Here is a 26,229-nt window from a genome sequence, read left to right on the forward strand (position 1 = left end):
TACCATCCATTGCGGTACACAACATTGTACCACTATGGGGGATAACAGAGGAAATTTATTAAAATACTGATTGTAAAGTGCCTCTGACCAACTATTCTCTAGGCACTTTGCGGCCATCGCACAGACTAGTGTTAACTCTTTAGAGGGGGGTAATTCATTTGTTTTTTCACACCTGATCTCCCCTCTAATGATCGCTGGGCGATATTCAAATGAGGTGTTTTTCATGCACATCGTGCCCAAACAGACCGGGTTTAGCTGCGGAAAGTGCCTAAACCCTTCTTAACTAATGGGCGCAACGTGAAAAGTGCTGTTTGGGCGCCCAGATGGTGGACTTTTTGCACATTTCAGCTCGCCACCTCAGGAGCTGCATTCCTCAGTCAGGTACCATCTAGTGGCAGCCACGGGGAAAAACAATTGAATTCCCCCTCAGAGTGTAGACTGTTTATCTAACATTGAACTGACCCTTCACAGCATTTCTCCTTTGGCTAAAAATATCTAGCTGCTTGCCGTGGAGCATTCACCTACTACAGTATGCCTGTACAATGAGACATCACCACTATCTGGCCCAAATTCTGCAGTATCCACCTTTATGACTGACTTATGCTGTGAACCATTTTGCCATTTCCCAGTCATCCCAGTAGAGCAATGCTCTCTGCCCCAATTTCTGTAGCAAGACATCAACTCTTTTACTGGGAACTCTGGGGCCGCACAGTAGTTATACTACTCCTGGAAGAAGCCGCAGTCCAGCTGTCCTCTGTGACTTAGGCATGTATAAACAAGTAATCCCACTTGTGTCCTTTGTACAGACAGCCTAAGCTAAAGATGGAATAAACTCTACGACCACGTGCATGAGTCAAGAAAAGTAACAACACCACGGGACCACTTGGCAGCCTTCATAACACTACATAGGACTAAGGGGACATATTATACTGCCAATGTTATCACCGCAGGAACATAATGCCATAATGATTAAGGATTAGATTCATGAAACACAAAAACAGGGATGATTTAAGTGGGAAACAATGCCAATATGGTCACAAGAAAGATAAGTCAACACGAAAACAAACTGGGGGGGTATAAATGAAAACGTGCAAACAGTGTGTTGAGAATAGTAGGATTCAAATCAATTATCAATACAGTGTTGAAAATGTAAGCAAATATTTAAATGGTTGCTACAGGTTACAGCAACAATGGATAAAATAATACCGTATTTAGGAGCCAATCAGTAACCTCGAGGAGACAGAAGGAAGATTTTTGAATATGTGCATCCACTGACAAACAGGGATGACTAGCAAAAATAAGCACATTGGCTTTCTACCTCATGGGATTTGTACAACACTTTCTTCAGTGACCCGTGGAACGGTATTAATAATGGTTCCCTATTTTATGAATATGTAACATTTGTAAACAAACAGCTATGCTATGGTACATACACCATGATACATAAGAAATGGCCCCCATACATTACAGGCAGATTATAGAAATGCCACAACGTCCTCCGATGGCCGGGGAATTTGGAATATTAAACATGTTTAAATAGATTGATTCCCCGATCTCAATGAAAAAGAAAGTTGGAATCGGCAAATTGGGCATTTTTAAATATTACGGATTTCCGTTTCCCAAACGAATTGCCGATCATCGATGGTCGCCAGTGAACAGATCTGATCGTGGATTGGCAGAATTCCTGTTTGTGAGTCATAGGTGTTTATTTACAAAGCATCAGCTTCTGATCGTGTTTATGTCTGAAATGTAAATGGACAATGCTTTTACTATCGGTGTCTTGCAAGTAAAAGCATTGCCCATTTTAATATACTGCATAAACACAACCAAAATCACCAGGTTGCTTCCTACATAAAGCCCAGAGTACTTTTGGGCAATGCCCTGTATTTATGATGCATGTGTGTATATGGGACACGACGTGTGTAAGTGCGTAGCATAGCACAAAATACCTTTACTCTGGAAGCAGTTAAGATGTCGCCAGAAGTGGGATTCTCGGTGTCAAAATATCGACGCCTAATATCCCGAACGTCCTCTCAGCGGGACGGGCTCATGTCCTGCTGTGGTGGGGAGGAGGTTAGGTTTAGGCATTAGATCCTCTGCTCAGTATGCATGTATATAAATATTATTTGTGTGTGTGAAAACAGAAAACTACATAGTAACACGAAAATCATTAAGCTGTAAAATAAAAATGACACATGGATGTAATATTTATCATTGTGTCTGTATTTTATGCAAATCTCTGTATTATCCTTTTACTATCTATAAAGCACCTTGGGGGGGAATTCAAAAGTTTCTCCCCGCAGCCCCAACTAGATGACACCCAACAGAGCAATTCCATTGTTGCCTTGTTCGGACGCGCAGAGCTGTGGAGAGACATTTCAGCACGCAGCCCCCCATGTTGGCGAGTTCAAATGAGAGAAAAGTGAAACGCTTGGGCGCCTAAACGCCACTTTTTGTGATTGCATCCATTAGTTTAGTCAGGTTTAACTGCTTTATGCAGCTAAACCAGACACTAATGGGCTCAATCAGCGCGATAAATAGCATCACTTGAATATCGCCCCCTGCGATATCCCGTCATTTTAGACGGGAGATCAGGCGGCAATATGAATTAAATTCCCCTGTTAAGTCATATTGGAGAAAAGCGCTATATAAAGAAAAATTATTATCATCATCTCTATACACTTCATCTTTTCATTGGGGCACCAACCAGGTCACCTTTGCTCGTTTGCATACAAAACAGTTATTTCATGTAACGGGTCCAGTAAGTAAAGTTGGTGTTCAGGATGCCGCCGGTCAGTATACCGGCATCCTGATTGGGGCAATGCCGACAAGGGTGCGTTAGGTCCCCTGTTCCCACAGTCTAATCCTAACCCTCCCCGTTAGCGCCTAACCCCAACACACCACCAGTGGTGCCTAACGCTAAACCCCACTTTCTGCAGCCTAACCCAAACCTCCCCCACCCCGCAGCCTAAGCCCCAACCTAACCCACCCGTCCCGCACGCTAAACTTAACCCGGCTGCGCATACTTACCGTCGGGATTCTTACTGTCGGGTTTCCGTCGTCATGATCCTGATCTTTTCGGGATGCCAGCGTCGGCATTCTAATGGCTGTCGGAATTCTGGTTTCGATATTAAGGCTGTCGGGGTCTTGACAGCTGGGATCCTGAACGCATACCCATGTAACAATGCTCCGCTACATGTGAATGGTTGTTCGTAATCAGGAAACATGAAAATGGGAAAATAAGGACAGTGCCAACAGTACAAAATGCTGTAACCGATAGCAACTGACATTTTCCCCCTAGTTTGACCAAACAAAACTGCTAAAATCTGATTAGCTGCTGTGGGTTCCAGAGATGTTACCTTTCCAACAAGTTATATTCATAGAAATAAAACAGGCGATAATGTTGAGTACAGTTTAAATAGAAAACTTCCTAACAACCACAATACAGAGAAAGGAAACAACAAATAGACTGCTCAGGTGGAAGGGGATGTTAGAGGGATTAGCTGTACTAAGAAGAGATGGATAAATATTATACAGAGTTAGTTCCGTGTTTGCAATAGTTCAATATCACATGACCAGGCAGCAAAAAATAGGTACATAGAACACATACAAATATATAAGCATTTTGCAGCAAATGCATTGCAGAAAACATGATGTGGCTGGATATGTATGATTACTTACAGGGTAGGTGACGCTCTGTATGCATACAGTATATCCAGAGCAGCAGCATGCAGACTATTCAGTGTTTTGGCTAAGAGTGAAAGGTCAGAGGCAGCCAATAGTCAGTGACCAGTGGTGGTGTGATGGGCAGGCTTGTGGTCACTCCATAGGAGGGGGAGGGGCACAGTGCTATACAGTCCCTATGACAGGACACTGCTTACTTCTGCTGTCACAAGGACATGGTAATAGTGGCTAGGGAAAAGCAGAATCACTAGTAATATTGGTTATGTAGAAACTCTGCACAGTAAAAGGACAGATGTCCTCTGCAATACCTCTAATAGAAAGCAGAGCTATAGAAAAAGTAACAATACAATTGATACAACAGAAATAAAATACATAAAATAAAAAAAAACCATGGGCCGGATGTATTGTAATGCGAGACGGCCAGAGGTTGGTTTTGCTTTGTAAACGTTTGCTGCTTTAAAGAAACGTACAAGTTCGGCCGGAGTCTCGGAGCTCCAGCGGTCTCGCATTCCAATACATCCGGCCCCATGATTCTCTGCAGATCTCCAACACGCAGAATATTGTCCTATAGTTGCAGAAGAGTTATGCCGCAGAAAGTATGAACTGAATATAGACCCTCCGATTTTCAGTGCTTGTCCACCCCCAATTTGTGCCCGTGGCAGGCTCAGATAACCGCCCGTGGCAAGCTCAGGTAAGTAAATGAGCCCTCTTGCAGAGAACACACCACATTTTTACAATTCCCCATTAGTACAATGCGCCTTTTATATCTTAAAAACAGACCTTCATACATTACCGTCATTATACAATTGTAAAGCATTGTGGAGTATGCTAGTGTTATAGAAATAAATATTCATAATAATAATTATTATTACCGTCCTGAGGTTCTATTCCAGACATCTTGGCTCTTGCTCGCTAGCAGTCTCTGGCTTTTAGAATGGTTCAGCATTCATCAATATTTTACACAGCATTGGAACTCAACACTATGGGATCATGTGACAGCTACCTATGCCTGCTACTTAATCCGTATATTACAATCCACAGACAGGTACATATCTACCAGGCAACCACTCAATAAATAAAATCCACAACCTGGAACACGAACCCGCTTCCTACTTCAATGTCTATTAATTTGTTGCACTTGTCCTGTGACAGTGGAGTCTTGCTATCAGCACGAGATGCTGCTAAATCTGTGAGACTTTATATTGTCAATGGGCTCTTCAGTCAATAGAGCCTGAAAACACTGAAAATAAGGTACATGGTTACTTTTAGATGATGGATAATCCTTTTCTCATGCAGAAATGTCATTATTAGTACAGCTTCCACTAATAAGAGCACACAAAAGTGCATTAAAAATGCATCACATGCACCTAACACAGGCAGCATGTGTTAGGTGCACGTGTTATACCGATTTACCCCGGGCATGTCTGAACAGAGCCTGAAGCCTGGTCCTCCAACCAGCCTGACCGTGTTACTGTGACATCCCTCTTTCAGAGCGTCACTCTGACCGTACACTCTGCCAGCGCGTCCCTCAGACCTACCAGCGCGTCCCTCTGACCGTACACTCTGTCATAGTGCCCCTCTCACCGCAACCTCTGTCGGAGCGTCCCTCTCACCGTACCCTCTGTCGGAGCGTCCCTCTCACCGTACCCTCTGTCGGAGCGTCCCTCTCACCGTACCCTCTGTCGGAGCGTCCCTCTCACCGTACCCTCTGTCGGAGCGTCCCCCTCACCGTACCCTCTGTCGGAGCGTCCCTCTCACCGTACCCTCTGTCGGAGCGTCCCCCTCACCGTACCCTCTGTCGGAGCGTCCCTCTCACCGTACCCTTTGTCGGAGCGTCCCTCTCACCGTACCCTCTTTCGGAGCGTCCCTCTCACGTACCCTCTGCCAGCGCGTCCCTCTGACCGTACCCTCTGCCAGCGCGTCCCTCAGTCCTGCCAGCGCGTCCCTCTGACCGTACTCTCTGTCAACGCGTCCCTATGACCGTATCCTCTGTCAGAGAGTCCCTCCGAGCGTACCCTCTGTTGGCGCGTCCCTCCGACCGTACCCTCTGCCAGCGCGTCCCTCAGTCCTGCCAGCGCGTCCCTCTGACCGTACCCTCTGTCGGCGCGTCCCTCTCACCGTACCCTCTGTCGGCTCGTCCCTCTGACCGTACCCTCTGCCAGCGCATCCCTCAGTCCTGCCAGCGCGTCCCTCTGACCGTATCCTCTGTCGGCGCGTCCCTCCGACCGTACCCTCTTTCGGCGCGTCCCTCCAACCGTACCCTCTGTCGGTGCGTCCCTCCGACCGTACCCTCTGTCAGTGCGTCCCTCTGACCGTACCCTCTGACTGTACACTCAGTCAGCGTGTCCATACCATCTATCAGCGCATCCCTCTAACCGTACCCTCTGTCAGTCTGTCACCGTATCTCTGTCAGTCTATCACTCTGACCGAACTCTCTCCCTCTCGCATATTTATAAAAATGATTATGTTTAAAAAGTTGTTTGTTTTCATTCCCTTTTGAATTTTTTTTAGTATCACCTGAATGTATTAAAGAGCTTTTGAAGCAGTTTCCTGAAAAACTATTCAAAGGCCTTTAAGCAAGCAGATAAAATGTCCCATTATAGTAATGAGAAATGGGATCTGCCCGAATTTACTAAGGGAAAATGTGTAAAAATACCAGGAAGTGGGTGGGGCGATGTATTCAATTATCACATTGGAAATTGGGGCGAATTCATCATATTCCTGAGTCTGTCACTGTGCCCGTTTCACTGTCAGCCTATCACTGTGACCATCTCTATGTCAATACAATATCTACAACTTAAGGGGTACACACGGAGCGATGTTCACTTTATTTCTAATCAATCTGACTGAATTGCTTAGAAATTAAGAACACATCGCTCCGTGAGTAGGGGTGTCGGTGACAGCGATGCACGGCCCTGAGCGTCGCTACCGCCAGTGCTAGATTGGCCTGCATGCAGGCACAGTTTAGCACATCGCTCATTTCACCGCTGGGTGAAATGAGCTCCCCCCCACCTCGCTCACCACACATCTCTGGGGAAATCTCCCTGTCTGTACTAGACGTTACTGCATCTTCATTTTGATTAAAAAAAGGAGAGAATTACTGTAACTTTACTATTGAATGTTTTGATTTAACCATATCAGAGAGAAATTTATTTATGGCCATTATATTGCCTTATATTAACACTGATACCTGTTTGGATGGTCGAGCATTTTAAGGTCGACAGTCATTGGGTTGACCACTATTGATCGACATGGACACATGGTCGATACATGACAGGTCGACACATGAAGAGGTCGACATGTTTTTTATAGATTTTTATCTTTTTCATACTTTACCATCAACGTGGACTATGACTGGGAATAGTAACCTGTGCAGAGTGCAGCGGTAGCGTTGCGAGGCACCTTGCCCGCAGCATGGCGAGTGAAGCGAGCCATGCAAGGGGAAGCTGTACCCTAATTGGGGTTCCTGGTCACGTTACGGAAAAAAAACAGTTCAAAAGTCCATGTCGACATTTTCATGTGTCGACCATTAGTCCAAGTCAATGTCGACCAATAGTGGTCAACCTAATGACTGTTGACCTTAACATGGTCGACCATCATACTGGAACCATTAATCCGGATATTGAGATATGATGTGATAATTTAATCATATTGTCATTGCTTTATATGCAAATTAATAAAAGCCTGCCCATAATGTGAACACTGATAGTTTAAAGAGCCCTAATATGAAGTATTAGGTCACAAACTAAATTTATTTTCCTCTATTAGCAAAATAGAGTAACTGATTAATAACGCCAGCATATTGTACCTGTGTTTACTTTTATGTTTTAGGCTCTATGTCCATATTTTCATGGAATAGCACAAAGAAAAGACTTTTTAACATACAATTCAAGCTTTTGTAACACAAAATATTGGTTTTCAAGTAAAAACACAGAAAATAAATACAACACATCTAGCGTGGTTCTGGTATGAATGGACGTCCATGTTAAGGTCGACAGTCATTAGGTCGACAACTATTGGTCAACATGGAAAAATAGTCGACACATGAAAATGGTCGACACCGGACATGTCGACATGCATTTTTGAACTGTTTTTGGTGTCATTTTTTCCGTAACATGACCAGGAACTCCAATTAGTGTATCGTGTCCCCTTGCAACTGCGGGCAAGGAGCCTCGCTCGGTACAGGTTACTATTCCCAATCGTAGTCCACGTGGATAGTAAAGTATGAAAAAGTTCAAAATCTATTTTTTTTTTTAAATGTCATGTCAACCTTTTCGTGTGTCGACCTGTCCTGTATTGACCATGTGCATGTGTCGACCATGTCAATGTCGACCTAGTGACTATCAACCTGCCAAACGGATACCATCTAGCATATACTGTAGAATATCTTAGCATCGACTGGCTAATAAAAGTAGTTTGCAATAATAAGAAAACTAATATCAAAGCCTAATACCCCTTTCAGGCATCCTCCAAAATCCCGGGATTTTCCACATGATCACGCATCAACCCAGGATTTTGGCCTTTCTTAGAGGCTCCGGTTGCCGACCCTGCAATTGACCAGGGTTTTCCCCGGGTAGACAACCCGGTTTAAGTCTGAATTGTGTGACCCGGGAATTTACTCCCAGGTCGCACCTAGATGCCACTGATTGGTCACTGGACTGCTGGAAGGGGCGGGGCTGCTTGGAGGGGGCATGCGCCGGCTGCTGCAGTCCGTGCTGCAGTGAGAAGTAGAAGCAGCCGGCGCAGCCTAACAGAGAGGCGGCCTGTTGTGATGAGGTCTTGGCTGGCTGGTGTGTGTGAGTTTGGCGTGTGTGCATATATTACATGTGTGTGTTTGTGTGACATATGTATGTGTAAGACGTGTGTGCAGTGCCGTTTCTAGGGGCGGGCGAGCCGTGCAACCGCACGGGGCGCCCGCAGCGGCACTTTGTTAATCCTTGTCGCCTCTCCCGAGCGCTCCTGCTCGGGGGGCGGAGTTTCGCGAAATGACGCGTTGCGTCGTGACGTCACGACGCAAACGCGTCATTCCGCAAAGCCCCGCCCCCCGAGCAGGAGCGCTCGGGAGAGGCGAGAAGGAGAAGCAAGAAGGAGGAGGCGGCCGGCGCGAGGGACGTCAGGCGGCGGGACCGAAGAGCGGGAAGACGTAAGTATTCTCTCTCTCTCCCCCCCCTCTCCCCCTTCCTTCTCCTCAGCTTGAAACCTGCCTGCCGCTCTGTGTAAAATGGGGGCACCTGCCTATGGGGATACCTGCCTGCCACACTGTGTAATATGGGGGCACCTGCCTATGGGGATACCTGCCTGCCACACTGTGTAATATGGGGGCACCTGCCTATGGGGATACCTGCCTGCCACACTGTGTAATATGGGGGCACCTGCCTATGGGGATACCTGCCTGCCACACTGTGTAATATGGGGGCACCTGCCTATGGGGACACCTGCCTGCCACACTGTGTAATATGGGGGCACCTGCCTATGGGGATACCTGCCTGCCACACTGTGTAATATGGGGGCACCTGCCTATGGGGACACCTGCCTGCCACACTGTGTAATATGGGGGCACCTGCCTGCGTACTGTGTAATATGGGGGCACCTGCCTGCGTACTGTGTAATATGGGGGCACCTGCCTGCGTACTGTGTAATATGGGGGCACCTGCCTGCGTACTGTGTAATATGGGGGCACCTGCCTGCGTACTGTGTAATATGAGGGCACCTGCCTGCGTACTGTATAATATGGGGGCATCTGCCTGCGTACTGTGTAATATGGGGGCACCTACCTGCGTACTGTGTAATATGGGGGCACCTGCCTGCCGTACTGTGTAATATGGGGGCACCTGCCTGCCGTACTGTGTAATATGGGGACACCTGCCTGCCACACTGTGTAATATGGGGACACCTGCCTGCCACACTGTGTAATATGGTGGCACCTGCCTGCGTACTGTGTAATATGTGGGCACCTGCCTGCGTACTGTGTAATATGGGGGCACCTGCCTGCGTACTGTGTAATATGGGGGCACCTGCCTGCGTACTGTGTAATATGGGGGCACCTGCCTGCGTACTGTGTAAAATGGGGGCACCTGCCTGCGTACTGTGTAAAATGGGGATATCTGCCTGCCGTGCTGTGTAAAATGGGGATATCTGCCTGCCGTGCTGTGTAAAATGGGGATATCTGCCTGCCGTGCTGTGTAAAATGGGGATATCTGCCTGCCGTGCTGTGTAAAATGGGGGCACCTGCCTGCGTACTGTGTAAAATGGGGGCACCTGCCTGTGTACTGTGTAAAATGGGGATACCTGCCTGCGTACTGTGTAAAATGGGGATACCAGCCTTACGCGCTGTGTAAAATTGGGACACCTGCCTGCCGCGCTGTGTAAAATGGGGACACCTGCCTGCCGCGCTGTGTAAAATGGGGACACCTGCCTGCTGTAATGTGTAAAAAGGGGACTTTTTTATTTTTATTTTTTCCCCACTGTGGTGGGTGTGATGATATCAGATGAGGCCATGCCCACTTTAATGAGACCACGCCCATTTTAATCAGGCCACACACCCTTGTCGGGAGCGCGCGCGCCGTAGGCGCGCGCATGCTTTTTCTTTTTATGGCTATATGGGGGGGCACACTTTTTTTTTTTTTTTTAGAGCAATAGGGGGGGGGGGGGGCGCATTTTGAAATCTCGCACTGGGAGCCAAATTGTCTAGAAACGGCCCTGCGTGTGTGTGTGTAAGACATGTATGAGTGTGACATGTGTGTGTGTAAGACATGTATGAGTGTGACGTGTGTGTGCATATATGGCATATGACATGAGTCGCCTGGTCTGCCCTGGCTGCGGCTTATGTCTGAAAGGGGTCGACCCGGGAATTTCCCAGGTCTCAGGTTTAATGTGATAGGGGGTCTCCAGCAAAAACTGAGCAGGAAAATCCCGGGTTGTATATCTGGAAGGGGTATGAGATGGACTTTACAGTATATGCCACTGCAATATGCTTTCATACAGCACTCACTGTCCTCACAGGAAAACGGAAAACAGGATTTTGATACCTACCGGTAAATCCTTTTCTCCTAGTCCGTAGAGGAGGCTGGGGTCCAGTTCATGACCATGGGGTATAGACGGTTCCGCAGGAGCCATGGGCACTCTTAAGACTCTTCAATGTGTGTGAACTGGCTTCTCCATCTATGCCCCTCCTCCAGATCTCAGTTATAGGAACTGTGCCTAGGGAGACAGACATTTCGGGGAAAGGATTTACTTTAATACTAGTGGTGAGATACATACCAGCTCACACCTCAACCATGCCACACAACATGGCATTCAACAGAACACACGCCAACAGGCATGAATCAATGACAGCAACATGCTAAACTAATATAACACAACTTGTGTAACTGTAATAACAAAACTGCAGGTAAAGTACACACTGGGACGGGCGCCCAGCATCCTCTATGGACTAGGAGAAAAGGATTTACCGGTAGGTATCAAAATCCTGTTTTCTCATACGTCTTAGAGGATGCTGGGGTCCACTTCATGACCATGGGGTTTATACCAAAGCTCCAGTACGGGCGGGAGAGTGCGGATGACCCTGCAGCACCAATTGACCGAACTTGAGGTCTTCATCGGCCAAGGTGTCAAACTTGTAGAATTTTGCAAATGTGTTTGACCCCGACCAAATAGCTGCTCTGCAAAGTTGCAATGCCGAGACCCCCCGGGCAGCCGCCCAGGATGAGCCCACCTTCCTAGTGGAATGGGCCTTCACCGACGTCGGCAACGGCAATCCAGCCGTAGTATGAGCGTGTTGAATCGTACCTCTGATCCAACGCGCAATAGTCTGCTTGGAAGCAGGACACCCAATCTCGTTGGGAGCATACAGGACAAACAAGGACTCTGTTTTCCGTATTCAAGCTGTTCTAGCGACATAAATCTTCAAAGCCCTAACCACATCTAGAGACTTTGACTCCGTGAACGTGTCAGTAGCCACTGGCACCACAATAGGTTGGTTTATGTGGAAAGATGAAACCACCATTGGAAGAAAATGTTGACGAGTTCTCAACTCTGCCTTATCTTCATGGAAGATCAGGTAAGGGCTCTTGTGGGACAAGGCCCCTAATTCAGACACCCGCCGTGCGGATGCCAATGCCAAAAGCATCACCACTTTCCAAGTGAGAAACTTCAACTGTATCTCTTGTAGAGGCTCAAAGCAATCCGATTGAAGGAACTGCAACACTACATTAAGGTCCCATGGTGCCATTGGAGGCACAAATGGAGGCTGGATGTGCAGAACCCCTTTCACGAAGGTCTGAACCTCTGGAAGAGAGGCCAATTGTTTTTGGAAGAACACTGACAAGGCCGAAATCTGGACCTTGATTGACCCCAATCGGAGGCCCGCCTCCACACCAGCCTGCAGAAAATGGAGAAAATGTCCCAACTGAAACTCTTCCATAGGAGCCTTCTTGGATTCACACCAAGACACATATTTTCTCCAAATACGGTGGTAATGTTTCGACGTTACTCCTTTCCTGAATAAGGGTGGGGATGACATCCTTGGGAATACCCTTTCGGGCTAGGATCCGGCGCTCAACAGCCATGCCGTCAAACATAGCCGCGTTAAGTCTTGATACACGCACGGCCCCTGCTGCAGAAAGTCCTCGCGAAGAGGAAGAGGCCGGGGATCTTCTATGAGCAACTCCCGAGTATCTGGGTACCAAGCCCTTCTTGGCCAGCCTGAGGCAATGAAGATTGCTCGAACCCTTGTTCTTCTTATGATCCTAAGAACTTTTGGGATCAGCGGAAGCGGAGGGAAGACATACACTGACCGGAATACCCACTGGATCACTAGCGCACCCACTGCTATTGCTTGAGGGTCTCTCAACCTGGAACAATATATCTGAAGCTTCTTGTTGAGACGAGATGCCATCATGTCTACTTGCGGAACTACCCAAAGACTTGTCACCTCTGTGAAGACTTCTTGGTGGAGGCCCCACTCTCCTGGATGGAAATTGTGTCTGCTGAGGAAGTCTGCTTCCCAGTTGTCTACTCCCGGAATGAAAATTGCCGACAGAGCTTTTACATGTCTTTCTGCCCAGAGGAGGATCTTTGTCACCTCTGCCATTGCCGCTCTGCTTTTCGTTCCGCCCTGCCTGTTTATGTACGCGACTGCTGTTACATTGTCTGACTGGATCCGCACGGGATGATCTTGAAGAAGATGTACCGCTTGTTGAAGGCCATTGTAAATGGCTCTCAATTCCAGCACGTTTATGTGAAGGCAGGCTTCCTGACTTGACCATTTTCTTTGGAAGTTTTCCCCCTGAGTGACAGCTCCACAGCCTCGGAGACTTGCATACGTGGTTACCAGGACCCAGTCCTGAATCCCGAACATGCGTCCCTCTAGTACAGAGGTTCTCAAACTCGGTCCTCGGGGGCCCACACAGTGCATGTTTTGCAGGTCTCCTCACAGAATCGCAAGTGAAATAATTAGCTCCACCTGTGGACCTTTTAAAATGTGTCAGTGAGTAATTAATACACCTGTGCACCTGCTGGGTTACCTGCAAAACATGCATTGTGTAGGCTCCCGAGGACCGAGTTTGAGAACCTCTGCTCTAGTAGGTGAGAACTGTGAAGCCACCACAGGAGCGAATCCTGGCTTTTGACGACAGGATTATCTCCAACAATCAAATGCACTGATGGATCGACACACTTGATGGTTTCAATATCTGTTTTACCATTTTCTGGATTTCCAGAGCCTTTTCCACCGGAAGAAATACTCTCTGAACTTCTTTGTCCAGCATCATCCCGAGAAAAGACAATCTTGTCATCGGTTCCAACTGTGACTTTGGATAATTTATGATCCAACCGTGTTGTTGGAGTATTGACAGGGAGAGTGTGATGTTTTGTAACAACTGCTCCCTGGATTTCGCCTTTATCAGGAGATCGTCTAGATAAGGAATTATATTGACTCCTTTTTGACGCAGGAGAACCATCATCTCCGCCATCACCTTGGTGAATACCCTCGGCGCCGTGGAGAGACCAAAAGGTAACGTCTGTAATTGGTAATGGCAATCCTGAACCGCGAATCCCAGATAAGCCTGGTGAGGAGGATAAATGGGAACATGCAGGTAAGCATTCTTTATGTCTACAGACACCAAGTAGTCCCCCTCCTCCAGACTGGAAATCACTGCCCTCAGTGATTCCATTTTGAACTTGAATCGTTTCAAGTAGAGATTCAGATTTTTTAGGTTTAGGATCGGTCTGACCGAGCCGTCCGGCTTCGGAACTACAAAAAGGCTTGAATAAAACCCTTCCCCTTGTTGTGACAAGGGTACCAGGACTATAACCTGATCCTGACATAATTTTTGGATTGCCGCTGTTACTGCTTCCCTTTCCGGAAGAGAAGCTGGCAAGGTCGATTTGAAAAATCGGCATGGGGGAACGTCTTGAAACTCCAGCTTGTACCCCTGGGATACTATTTGCAAAACCCAGGGGACCAGGCCAAACAGAATCCAACCTTGGCTGAACAGTTTGAGACGTGCCCCTACCCGATTGGCCTCCCGCAAAGGAGCCCCAGCGTCATGCTGAAGATTTGGCAGAAGTAGGGGTAGATTCTGCTCCTGGGAACCTGGAGCCGCTGTGGACTTCTTTTCCTTTCCCCTTCCCCTACCTGCAAAGAAAGGGGAACTTCTCGCTTTTTTGTATTTATTGGGTCGAAAGGACTGCATGTGCGGGTGATATGTCTTTTTTGCCGGTGAAGGCGCAGAGGGCAAAAATGTCGACTTACCTGCGGTAGCCGCCGAGACTAACGCATCCAGTCCATCGCCAAATAAGACCTCACCTTTATATGGGAGAGCCTCCATATTTCTTTTGGAATCTGCATCCGCATTCCACTGGCGAATCCACAACTCCCGCCGAGCCGATACTGCCATGGTAGCGGCTTGTGAACTCAGGAGTCCAATATCTTTCATCGCTTCTAGCATGTATGCGACAGCGTCTTTGATATTCCCTAACTTAAGGAGTATATCATCTTTATTAATCATCTCAATTTCTGATGACACGCTTTCTGACCATTTTTCAATAACGCGACTCACTCACACGCAAGCAATTGTGGGCCTGAGAAGCGTACCATTGGCAACATAAATGGATTTCAATGTAGTCTCCATTTTGCGGTCTGCTGGCTCCTTTAGTGAAGCCGTGCCAGGTGCAGGGAGAATTACCTTCTTTGTCAACCTGGACAGAGCACTGTCTAACACAGGGGGTGACTCCAATTTTTTCGTGACTCCAATTTTTTCCTGTCCTCCACTGGGAAAGGATAAGCTATCTGAATTCTCTTGGGAATACGAAATTTCTTTTCGGGATTCACCCACATCCCTTCAAAGAGAGTATTAAGCTCGTGGGAAGGAGGGAATGTGACCTTGGATTTATTTTCTTTATAGAAATAAGCCTTCTCTTGAAGGTACAGGAGTGGCTTCCGTGACTTCCAGAACTTTCCTTATAGCTACAATCATATATTGTATATTTTTTGCCAATTTATGATCTATTTCTCTGGAGTCACTATCGTCGACACAAGAATCAGTGTCCATGTCGGTATCAGTATTCACAATATTCGCAAATGGTCTCTTATGTGACCCAGAGGGGTCGCCTGCAGATGGATGAACAGAGCCCTGAAAAATCACATCCTCCACAGATTTTCTCCAGCACTCAGCATGAGATTCAGATTTATCTAATCTCCTATTGATATGATGCATACTATCACGTATTTCTTTCACCCATGCAGGCTCTTGATGTGCCGGCAGCGCCACCACATTACAACTCTGTGTCCCTAAAATACCTTCCTCCGGGGAGGAACTCCATGCCTCAGACATGTCTTACACACGTGTACAACACACACTCAGACACACTGGGACTTATAGGGGACAGACCCACAGTAAAATCTGTCAGAGGGACACAGTTTAGGAGCAGCCAGTTCACAACCCAGCGCCAAAGAAAAAATCCCCGTGCCGTGTACTTTGTACACAGAAACCTTTAAGCGCTATTATATTATGAATAATATGTTTTAGCACCCAGGCCCCCCTGTTTTTCACCCTGATACCTGTTCAGAAGTGTAGGAGGACCAGCTTCTTCTCTGCAGTCTGTGAATGAGAGAAAATGGTACTGAACAGTGTGCTGGCTGACTGAGGAGGAAGTTCCGCCCCACAATGGCGCGTTTCTCCTCAGAGATTTTTTTATATATTTATACTGGCAGGGGTAGGGCTGTGCCTTGGCATCTTATGCCCCCTTTTTGCCAGTTTATAGAGGCGCTTTTGTGCCCAGGGCCCCCCCCCCCGCGACCTGCACCCTGCAGTGCCTGTGGGCAGCAATGGCGCGCTGTGCTCCCGCCAGCCGCGCTGTACCTCAGTCATCACTTTACTTGATAGAAGATCATTCTTCTTATACGCACCTGTCTTCTGACTTCTGGCTCTGTGACGGGGGTGACGGCGTGCTGTGGGAGTGAGCATCTGGACAAGGCTAGCGTTCAGTACCGTTCAGGAGCTAATGGTGTCCTGTCAGCCAGAAGCAGAGCCATGAAACTCTTCAGGAAATTTGTTCCTACTTCTGCCACCTCAGTCCCACGAAGCAGGGAGACTGTTGCCAGCAGTTCTCCCTGAAAATAAAAAACCTAACATAAGTCTTTTCAGAGAAACTCAGTTGAGCTCCTCTGGAGTGCATCCAGTCTGCCTGGGCACATTTCTAAAACTGAGGTCTGGAGGAGGGGCATAGAGGGAGGAGCCAGTTCACACCCATTGAAAAAAGTCTTAAGAGTGCCCATGGCTCCTGCGGAACAGTCTATACCCCATGGTCATGAAGTGGACCCCAGCATCCTCTAGGACGTATGAGAAATGAAGGAAAACACAAGCAAACCAGGATTATCAGACTCCTATAGAGAAATAATATACATAGGGACTGATTACTTGATACACTCTAACACCCCACGTAACCAACTGTGGGAAATGGTGTGACACTAGGCCATGTTTAGCAACTCCGAAATTAAATAATAACCATAATCAAGCTTCGCATATTATCCATTGACAGAAAAACCTGTTTTATATTTTGGTGACGTTCTCAGAGTGGGGATCTCAGCTGGGTTCCAGGTACAAATATGAACTGTTTCAGTATTATAGGCCTGGAACTTTGCTTAATCTCTGCAGATAGCAGTCTCAACAGAAACATCTTAGGACCTGAAGGGACAAGTATGCTGAACATTTTGCAACACATTTGTTCCATGTTTGTCAAAAGGGGCAGGCCAATGCACATTAGATCTGTGTGGCTTCACTGGAGACAGTTACAAAGCTGACTGATAACACAAGAGAAGATATGGAAGGGCCTCATCATTGCATGTCTCCCCTGCGGGTCTATATTAGAGTTACATTAGTTCGGACACTGCCATTTTGGGAAATACCCCTCTTAGGGTCAGTGTTACATCATACTCCATTTTCACCTTCATTTAGGTGGGTATTCAATTAGTTTTGCCAATTTATGAGCTATCGAATTTACCCCGCTGCATATTCAATCGTGGGACGTTTTTAAGGAATTTTCGCCAATGCCTTTTCACTTTTTTATTTTTAGTGCAAAGGTATTGGCGAAAAAATGCCTCAAAATCAACTAAAATGTCTCGCATTTTCGCAGGTTCAAAAGCATTTGGATTCGCAGATCCTCATGTTTTTTGCTCCTGCCGAATGTTTTGCCTAGGCGAAAAAACATCCCTGCTATTGCATAACTAATAGCAAAAAGTGCAATTTTTTCGCCTAGGCGAAAAAACGGCCCTGTTTGGATTAGATAGGATTAAATGTTGCATCTGAAATAAGCAAGACTTTCCAAATCAGAAAGCAAGCGTTGTACGCTGTTCACTAAAACAGGTGCAAGATTGTATGTAAAATTGCGGATGACAAACAATATTTACTGTTTACCAATGGAAGGATTTCTGTAACAGAGGAATGATGGCAGTGTTGCAGAACAGTAGTGGGTTAGAAATCTGCAAAATGTTGGTGCATAACGCTCCTCAACCGATACGGAGCACCTGACAGTATTTGATTGTGTAATAACGTAGTCTAACAATACCATCCCAGGGTTCGTCTCTAATTCTTTTAACTGTCTGTCTCATCTTCTCTTTAAGCCAGGGCTCTATAAATCCCAGGGGCCAGGTCGCAATGGCCCCTAGATTTTGCTACCTGGCTACCAGATTATGCAGGAAGGGAGAAAGCCCCAGCAGAGATTCGTGGACGAGCCTGTATTGCGACAGCCACTTCTTGCACAGGAGTGCATGTGCTGTGTGTGTCTGTCCGGCCCTGCGCTGACTAGTGTGCCTGTTCGTCCCAACCTGCGCTGTCTGCTGTCTCCTAACTCCGGCTGCATAGAGCTTTGGAGGGGTATTGTTTTCCTGGGGGTTGGCTGTGAAGGGGTGTTTTGCCTGGGTGTACCCCCTTAGTAGTGTGGCCATGGGGGTTGGCTGACCGACGAGGAGTAAAATGCTCATTAATGTGGCCGAGGGGGGGGGGGGGGGGGAGGGGTTCTCAGGAGTAGCTGTGGAGGGATAGTTCGCCTGGGGTTAACCCCCGTACTTGCTCGGCCATGGGTGTTGGTTTGTCTGGTGGGGAGTGCGCAGAGGCTGCTCTGTAATGTTGCTGGGTTGGTTTTATTGTTTTATTTGGAAGGGAAAGGGGGTCTGGTTCCTACACTTTCATCCTGGCTCCAAGATTTTAGAAACATTTGTCAAGCCCTGCTTTAAGCTCTAACTTTATATTTGTTGCAGGACCTAAATGAGACTGGGCAGCTTGTGTTTCAGTAACATAGCCTTCTGGGTTAGTCGATGTTGGGCACTTAACATGAGGAGCACTGGGTGTAGCAGAGCGAGAGTGGGGAAACAAATCCTTCTAGTAGTATGACATGATCAGAGGGGTTGGTTTAGGGATCCAGAAGGTTGGTATGCCGGCTGTCAATATACCGACACTAGCATCCCATAGTTTAAAATACCAACATACCCTAATTAAGCCAACCCTGATTCCTAAACACTCTAACTGTAACCCACCTTTCTCGCAGCCTAAACCTAATCGTCCAACCCCCCACCCCCCGCAGCCTAACCATAACTTTCCATAGTGGTGTCTAACCCTAAGCTTCCCTTCACGCGGCCTAAATCTAACACTCCCTTCCCCACAGCTTAACCTAAGCCCTTCTTCACTGCAGCCTAATACTAAACCCCCCCCCCCCCCCCCCCACCCACCCCTCTCTGGCAGCCCATGTAAGCATCGTTCGGGATTCCGGCGGTCAGGATGCCAGTGTCGGGATAGTGAGCAATGTCGGGATCCCAGTGCCGGCATTCCGAGTAGTGTCGGGATTCCGGCATCCGTATTTCGACTGCCGGGATCCAGTACGCTGCAAATCCCATCGATCTGCGATCCCGTACGTTGCGGATCTGCGAAAATACGCCAATACCGCAGCCGCTGGAATTTGTACAGAGACGCCTACTGATGGTCTCACTGATCCACCACTTGCGTACAAAAACTAAATGGTTGCTCAGAATGGCTGTAACATATAGGCCGCCTGTGCAAACATCGCCATTGCGTCCACCTTAGAATCAGGCTCTAAGTTTCCAATTGCCCATCGGTCAAAGCCACGCCTCCCACCCCCATTTCATACATATTTACTATCTACTAAAATATAGGTAAAGACTAAACTTATGAGACAGATATATGGTATAAAATAAGAATTTACTCACCGGTAATTCTATTTCTCGTAGTCCATAGTGGATGCTGGGGACTCCGTAAGGACCATGGGGAATAGACGGGCTCCGCAGGAGACTGGGCACTCTAAAGAAAGATTCAGTACTATCTGGTGTGCACTGGCTCCTCCCTCTATGCCCCTCCTCCAGACCTCAGTTAAGGAAACTGTGCCCGGAAGAGCTGACATTACAAGGAAAGGATTTTGGAATCCAGGGTAAGACTCATACCAGCCACACCAATCACACTGTACAACTTGTGATAAACTTACCCAGTTGACAGTATGAACAACAACTGAGCATCACTCAACCGATGCTACATAACCATAACCCTTTGTTAAGCAATAACTATATACACGTATTGCAGAAAGTCCGCACTTGGGACGGGCGCCCAGCATCCACTACGGACTACGAGAAATAGAATTACCGGTGAGTAAATTCTTATTTTCTCTAACGTCCTAGTGGATGCTGGGAACTCCGTAAGGACCATGGGGATTATACCAAAGCTCCCAAACGGGCGGGAGAGTGCGGATGACTCTGCAGCACCGAATGGGCAAACACCAGGTCCTCCTCAGCCAGGGTATCAAACTTGTAGAATTTTGCAAATGTGTTTTAACCCGACCAAGTAGCAGCTCGGCAAAGCTGTAATGCCGAGACCCCTCGGACAGCCGCCCAAGAAGATCCCACCTTCCTTGTGGAATGGGCTTTCACTGATTTTGGATGCAGCAATCCAGCCGCAGAATGAGCCTGCTGAATCGTGTTACAGATCCAGCGAGCAATGGTTTGCTTTGAAGCAGGAGCACCCAGCTTGTTGGATGCATACAGGATAAACAGCGAGTCAGTTTTCCGGACTCCAGCCGTCCTGGCAACATAGATCTTTAAAGCCCTGACTACATCAAGCAACTTGGAATCCTCCAAGTCACGAGTAGCCGCAGGCACCACAATGGGTTGGTTCAAATGAAAAGATGACACCACCTTTGGCAGAAACTGCAGACGAGTCCGCAATTCTGCCCTATCCATATGGAAAACCAGATAGGGGCTTTTACATGACAAAGCCGCCAATTCTGACACACGCCTAGCTGAAGTCAAGGCCAACAGCATGACCACTTTCCACGTGAGATACTTTAGCTCCACTGTCTTAAGTGGCTCAAACCAGTGGGATTTCAGAAAACCCAAGACCACGTTAAGATCCCAAGGTGCCACTGGTGGCACAAAAGGAGGCTGAATATGCAGCACTCCCTTAACAAACGTCTGAACCTCAGGCAGTGAAGCCAGTTCTTTTTGAAAGAAAATGGATAGGGCCGAAATCTGGACCTTTATGGACCCTAATTTTAGGCCCATAGTCACACCTGACTGTTGGAAGTGCAGGAATCGACCCAGCTGGAATTCCTCTGTAGGGGCCTTCCTGGCCTCACACCAAGCAACATATTTTCGCCATATACGGTGATAATGTTTTGCTGTCACGTCCTTCCTAGCCTTTATCAGCGTAGGAATAACTGCATCCGGCATGCCATTTTCTGCTAGGATCCGGCGTTCAACCGCCATGCCGTCAAACGCAGCCGCGGTAAGTTTTGGAACAGACAGGGCCCCTGTTGCAACAGGTCCTGTCTGAGAGGCAGAGGCCATGGGTCCTCTGTGAGCATTTCTTGCAGTTCCGGGTACCAAGTCCTTCTTGGCCAATCCGGAACAATGAGTATTGTTCTCACTCCTCTTTTTCTTACGATTCTCAGTGCCCTGGGTATGAGAGGAAGAGGAGGAAACACATAGACCGACTGGAATACCCACGGTGTCACCAGTGCGTCCACAGCTATCGCCTGAGGGTCTCTTGACCTGGCGCAATACTTCTTTTATTTTTTGTTGAGGCGGGACGCCATCATGTCCACCTGTGGCAGTTCCCATCGATTTACAATCTGCGTGAAGACTTCTTGATGAAGTCCCCACTCTCCCGGGTGGAGGTCGTGTCTGCTGAGGAAGTCTGCTTCCCAGTTGTCCACTCCCGGAATGAACACTGCTGACAGTGCTTGCACGTGATTCTCCGCCCAACGAAGAATCCTGGTGGCTTCCGCCATTGCCACCCTGCTTCTTGTGCCGCCCTGGCGGTTTACATGGGCCACTGCAGTGATGTTGTCTGACTGAATCAGCACTGGTTGGTTTCGAAGCAGAGGCTCCGCTTGACTCAGGGCGTTGTATACGGCCCTTAGTTCCAGGATATGGATGTGCAGACAAGTCTCCTGACTTGACCACAGCCTTTGGAAGTTTCTTCCTTGAGTGACTGCCCCCCACCCTCGGAGGCTTGCATCCGTGGACACCAGGACCCAGTCCTGTATGCCGAATCTGCGGCCCTCGAGGAGGTGAGCACCTTGTAGCCACCACAGAAGAGACACCCTTGCCCTGGGGGACAGGGTGATCATCCGATGCATCTGAAGATGCGATCCGGACCACTTGTCCAGCAGATCCCACTGAAAGATCCTCGCATGGAACCTGCCGAAGGGAATGGCTTCGTATGACGCCACCATCTTTCCCAGGACTCGTGTGCAGTGATGCACCGACACCTGTTTTGGCTTTAGGTGGTCTCTGACCAGAGTCACGAGCTCCTGAGCCTTCTCCTCCGGGAGAAACACCTTCTTCTGGTCTGTGTCCAGAATCATGCCCAGGAAGGGCAGACGCGTCGCAGGAATCAGCTGCGACTTTGGAATGTTCAGAATCCAGCCGTGCTGACGCAACACTTCCTGAGAGTGTGCTACGCTGATCAGTAACTGCTCCCTGGACCTCGCCTTTATGAGGAGATCGTCCAAGTATGGGATAATTGTAACCCCTTGCTTCCGAAGGAGCACCATCATTTCCGCCATCACCTTGGTAAAAACTCTCGGTGCCGTGGACAGGCCAAACGGCAACGTCTGGAATTGGTAATGACAGTCCCGTACCACAAACCTGAGGTACTCCTGATGAGGCGGATAAATGGGGACATGCAAGTAAGCATCCTTGATGTCCAGAGACACCATAAAATCCCCCTCTTCCAGGCTTGCAATGACCGCTCTGAGCGATTCCATTTTGAACTTGAATTTCTTCAGATAAATGTTCAGGGATTTTAAATTTAAAATGGGTCTGACCGAACCGTCCGGTTTCGGTACCACAAACATAGTGGAATAGTAGCCCCTTCCCCTTTGAAGGGGGGGAACCTCTACCACCACCTGCTGGAGAACAAGTTTGTGAATTGCCGCCAACACTATCTCCCTTTCCATGGGGGAAGTTGGTAAGGCCGATTTTAGGTAACGGTGAGGGGGCGTCACCTCGAATTCCAGCTTGTATCCCTGAGACACAATTTGTATAGCCCAAGAATCCACCTGTGAGCGAACCCACTGGTGGCTGAAATGTCGGAGACGCGCCCCCACGGCTCCTGGCTCCGCCTGTGGAGCCCCAGCGTCATGCGGTGGATTTAGTGGAAACTGGGGAAGACTTTTGTTCCTGGGAACTAGCTGCATGGTGCAGCTTTTTTACTCTACCCCTGCCTCTGGCAAGAAAGGACGCACCTCTAACCTTCTTGCTCTTCTGAGAACGAAAGGACTGCATTTGGTAATACGGTGCTTTCTTAGGCTGTGGAGGGACATAAGGCAAGAAATTTGACTTCCCAGCCGTAGCTGTGGAAACTAGGTCCGAGAGACCGTCCCCAAACAATTCCTCACCCTTATAAGGTAAAACCTCCATGTGTTTTTTAGAGTCGGTATCCCCTGTCCATTGCCGAGTCCATAAGACCCTTCTGGCAGAAATGGACATTGCGTTTACTCTAGAGCCCAGCAGGCAAATGTCCCTCTGGGCATCCCGCATATATAGGACCGCGTCCTTGATATGTGCCAGGGTCAGTAGAACAGTGTCCCTGTCCAGGGTATCTATCTCCTCAGACAGAGTATCCGTCCATGCAGCTACCGCACTACACATCCAGGCCGAAGCAATTGCTGGCCTCAGCAGTGTGCCAGAATGTGTATAAACAGACTTCAGGATAGCTTCCTGCTTTCTATCCGCAGGATCCTTTAGGGCGGCCGTATCCTGAGACGGCAGGGCCACCTTCTTAGACAAGCGTGTCAACGCCTTGTCTACCCTAGGGGAGGATTCCCAGCGTAACCTGTCCGTTGGCGGGAAAGGATACACCATAAGTAATCTCTTGGAAATTATCACCTTCCTGTCAGGGGAATCCCACGCTTTTTCACATAATTCATTTAATTCATGTGAAGGGGGAAAAGTCACTTCATGCTTTTTCTCCCCATACATATAAATCCTCTTGTCAGGGACAGGATTTTCCTCAGAAATGTGTAATACATCCTTCATTGCTACAATCATGTAGCGGATGGCTTTAGTCATTTTAGGCTGCAACTTTGCCTCATCGTCATCGACACTGGAGTCAGATTCCGTGTCGACATCTGTGTCAACTATCTGGGATAGTGTGCGCTTTTGAGACCCTGACGGCCTCTGCGCTGTAGGATCAGGCATGGGTTGAGACCCTGACTGTCCCAAGGTTACAGTTTTATCCAATCTGTTATGCAAGGAGTTAACATTATCATTTAACACCTTCCACATATCCATCCAATCAGGTGTCGGCACCGTCGGCGGCGACACCACACTCAGCTGCACTTGTTCTGCCTCCACGTATCCTTCCTCATCAAACATGTCGACACAGGTGTACCAACACACAGCACACACAGGGAATGCTCTGACTGAGGACAGGACCCCACAAAGGCTTTTGGGGAGACAGAGAGAGAGTATGCCAGCACACACCCCAGCGCTATATAACCCAGGGATTACACTGTACCTTAGTGTTTACCCCGTAGCTGCTGTTAAATATATCTCTGCGCCTAAATTTATGTGCCCCCCCCTCTCTTTTTTACCCTTTATTGCACCTGTATACTACAGGGGAGAGCCTGGGGAGCGTCCTTCCAGCGGAGCTGTGAATAGAAAATGGCGCTGGTGTGCTGAGGAAGAAGGCCCCGCCCCCTCAGCGGCGGGCTTCTGTCCCGCTTTAATGTGTAAAAAATGGCGGGGGCTCAGGCATATATACAGTCCCAGACTGTATATATGTCTATTTTTGCCAAAAAGGTAATTAATTGCTGCCCAGGGCGCGCCCCCCCCCCTGCGCCCTGCGCCCTGCACCCTACAGTGACCGGAGTGTGCGGTGCGCTGTGGGAGCAATGGCGCACAGCTACAGTGCTGTGCGCTACCTTAAGTGAAGACAGGAGTCTTCAGCCGCCGATTTCGATGTCTTCATACTTCTGCTGCTTCTGTACTTCTGGCTCTGCGAGGGGGACGGCGGCGCAGCTCCGGGAACGGACGATCAAGGTTAGGTACCTGTGTTCGATCCCTCTGGAGCTAATGGTGTCCAGTAGCCTAAGAAGCGCTACCTAGCTGCCGTGAGTAGGTTTGCTTCTCTCCCCTCAGTCCATCGTAGCAGAGAGTCTGTTGCCAGCAGAAGCTCTCTGAAAATAAAAAACCTGACAAAATATTTTCTTTTCTAGCAAGCTCAGGAGAGCCCACTAGGAGCACCCAGCTCTGGCCGGGCACAGATTCTAACTGAGGTCTGGAGGAGGGGCATAGAGGGAGGAGCCAGTGCACACCAGATAGTACTGAATCTTTCTTTAGAGTGCCCAGTCTCCTGCGGAGCCCGTCTATTCCCCATGGTCCTTACGGAGTCTCCAGCATCCACTAGGACGTTAGAGAAATATAATTACTAATAAAGTACAAACAGTATCTTATATAAAAATTAAAAATAAATATTATCAGCAATATTCCTGTACAATATACTGTATACCATGCAGGCTACAGGCCGACTTCTACCTCAGGGAGAGAGAAGTATACATGAATAAATAAAACCCAGATACGATAACAAATGGAAAATATGTTCTAGGTTTCCACATTCCCCTAAGTGACGGACTGAGCTAGCTCACTGTTAGGTATATGCAATTGCGGTCGAATTCCAGAAAAAGTCGAATTCCGGAACGAATTCGCCTCAAAAAAACAATTCGCCTATGCAGTACAGTACTTTATCGCAAAAAAACGGACATTCAAAATTCGACTTTTGGCAATTCGACTTTTTTCGCATTCGACTTTTCTGCAATGGTATAGATGCTGCAATTCGCCCAGAGCATATTCAATTCAAGTTTGGAAATTCGCCTGCAGTGCTTTTCGACCGCAAATTCGCCTATTTTAGTCCGCCTCAGTTGACTGGCGGGATCTAAAAAAAATTTTTAGTACATGTTTTTTTTGGATATTTGAGGATTGCTAGTAGCATATCTATTTATATTTGAAAGGATTATCTACTTGGTTTGTCTTTTTTTGCTTCACAAGTATTATTTAATTGATTTTTTAAAGGAATATTTTTTTCTTCAATCTCCTGAGGGAAATTTACCCATGATTCCACAGTTTTTCCCAGGATACACTTCTGCAAAGCCCCTCCTATCTCCTCACTCCCAGGTTTGAGACTACAGGGAGAAGGAGCCATTTTACAGTCAGCTCTGTGGAATCGTTTTTTTAGGAAAATTCCTGCGTTTTAAAACACATTCCTATTTTTGTACTGACTACAATGATGGAGCCTTTTTCTGACCAGATTGTGATGTTCATGCTGGCTGCAAGCATGATGGAGGAAGAAAGTGCTGATGAACATCAGGGTCCAGGTCAGCAAATGTCTGCATTGGGTGAGCCAGTATTGCGGGTTTCATTTCCACGTCCACGCCAGTATCGCACTAGGCGTGAACTGGAGGATCTCAGCGAGTTCGAGGTGATACAAAATTATCGCTTATCGACTCGCGACATATATTCGCTGTACGCTCTGTTGGAGG

General features: G+C 47.8%; 1 protein-coding gene across 3 annotated transcripts in view; it reads right to left on the reverse strand.

The window, feature by feature from the left end:
• The window catches only part of LIPE (lipase E, hormone sensitive type), a 142,109-nt gene that overhangs the window by 33,760 nt on the left and 82,120 nt on the right, over nt 1–26,229 (reverse strand). The window contains exon 1 of one of the 3 annotated variants that reach the window (XM_063942525.1): nt 3,682–3,702. The exons of the other annotated variants lie outside the window; for them this stretch is intronic. The gene's annotated coding sequence lies outside the window, so the exon portion shown is untranslated. Of the gene's footprint in view, nt 1–3,681; nt 3,703–26,229 lie in introns of those variants that run through there. 3 annotated transcript variants of the gene reach the window in all.

The sequence above is a fragment of the Pseudophryne corroboree genome, chromosome 10 (assembly GCF_028390025.1).
Source record: "Pseudophryne corroboree isolate aPseCor3 chromosome 10, aPseCor3.hap2, whole genome shotgun sequence".
Lineage (NCBI taxonomy): Eukaryota > Metazoa > Chordata > Amphibia > Anura > Myobatrachidae > Pseudophryne > Pseudophryne corroboree.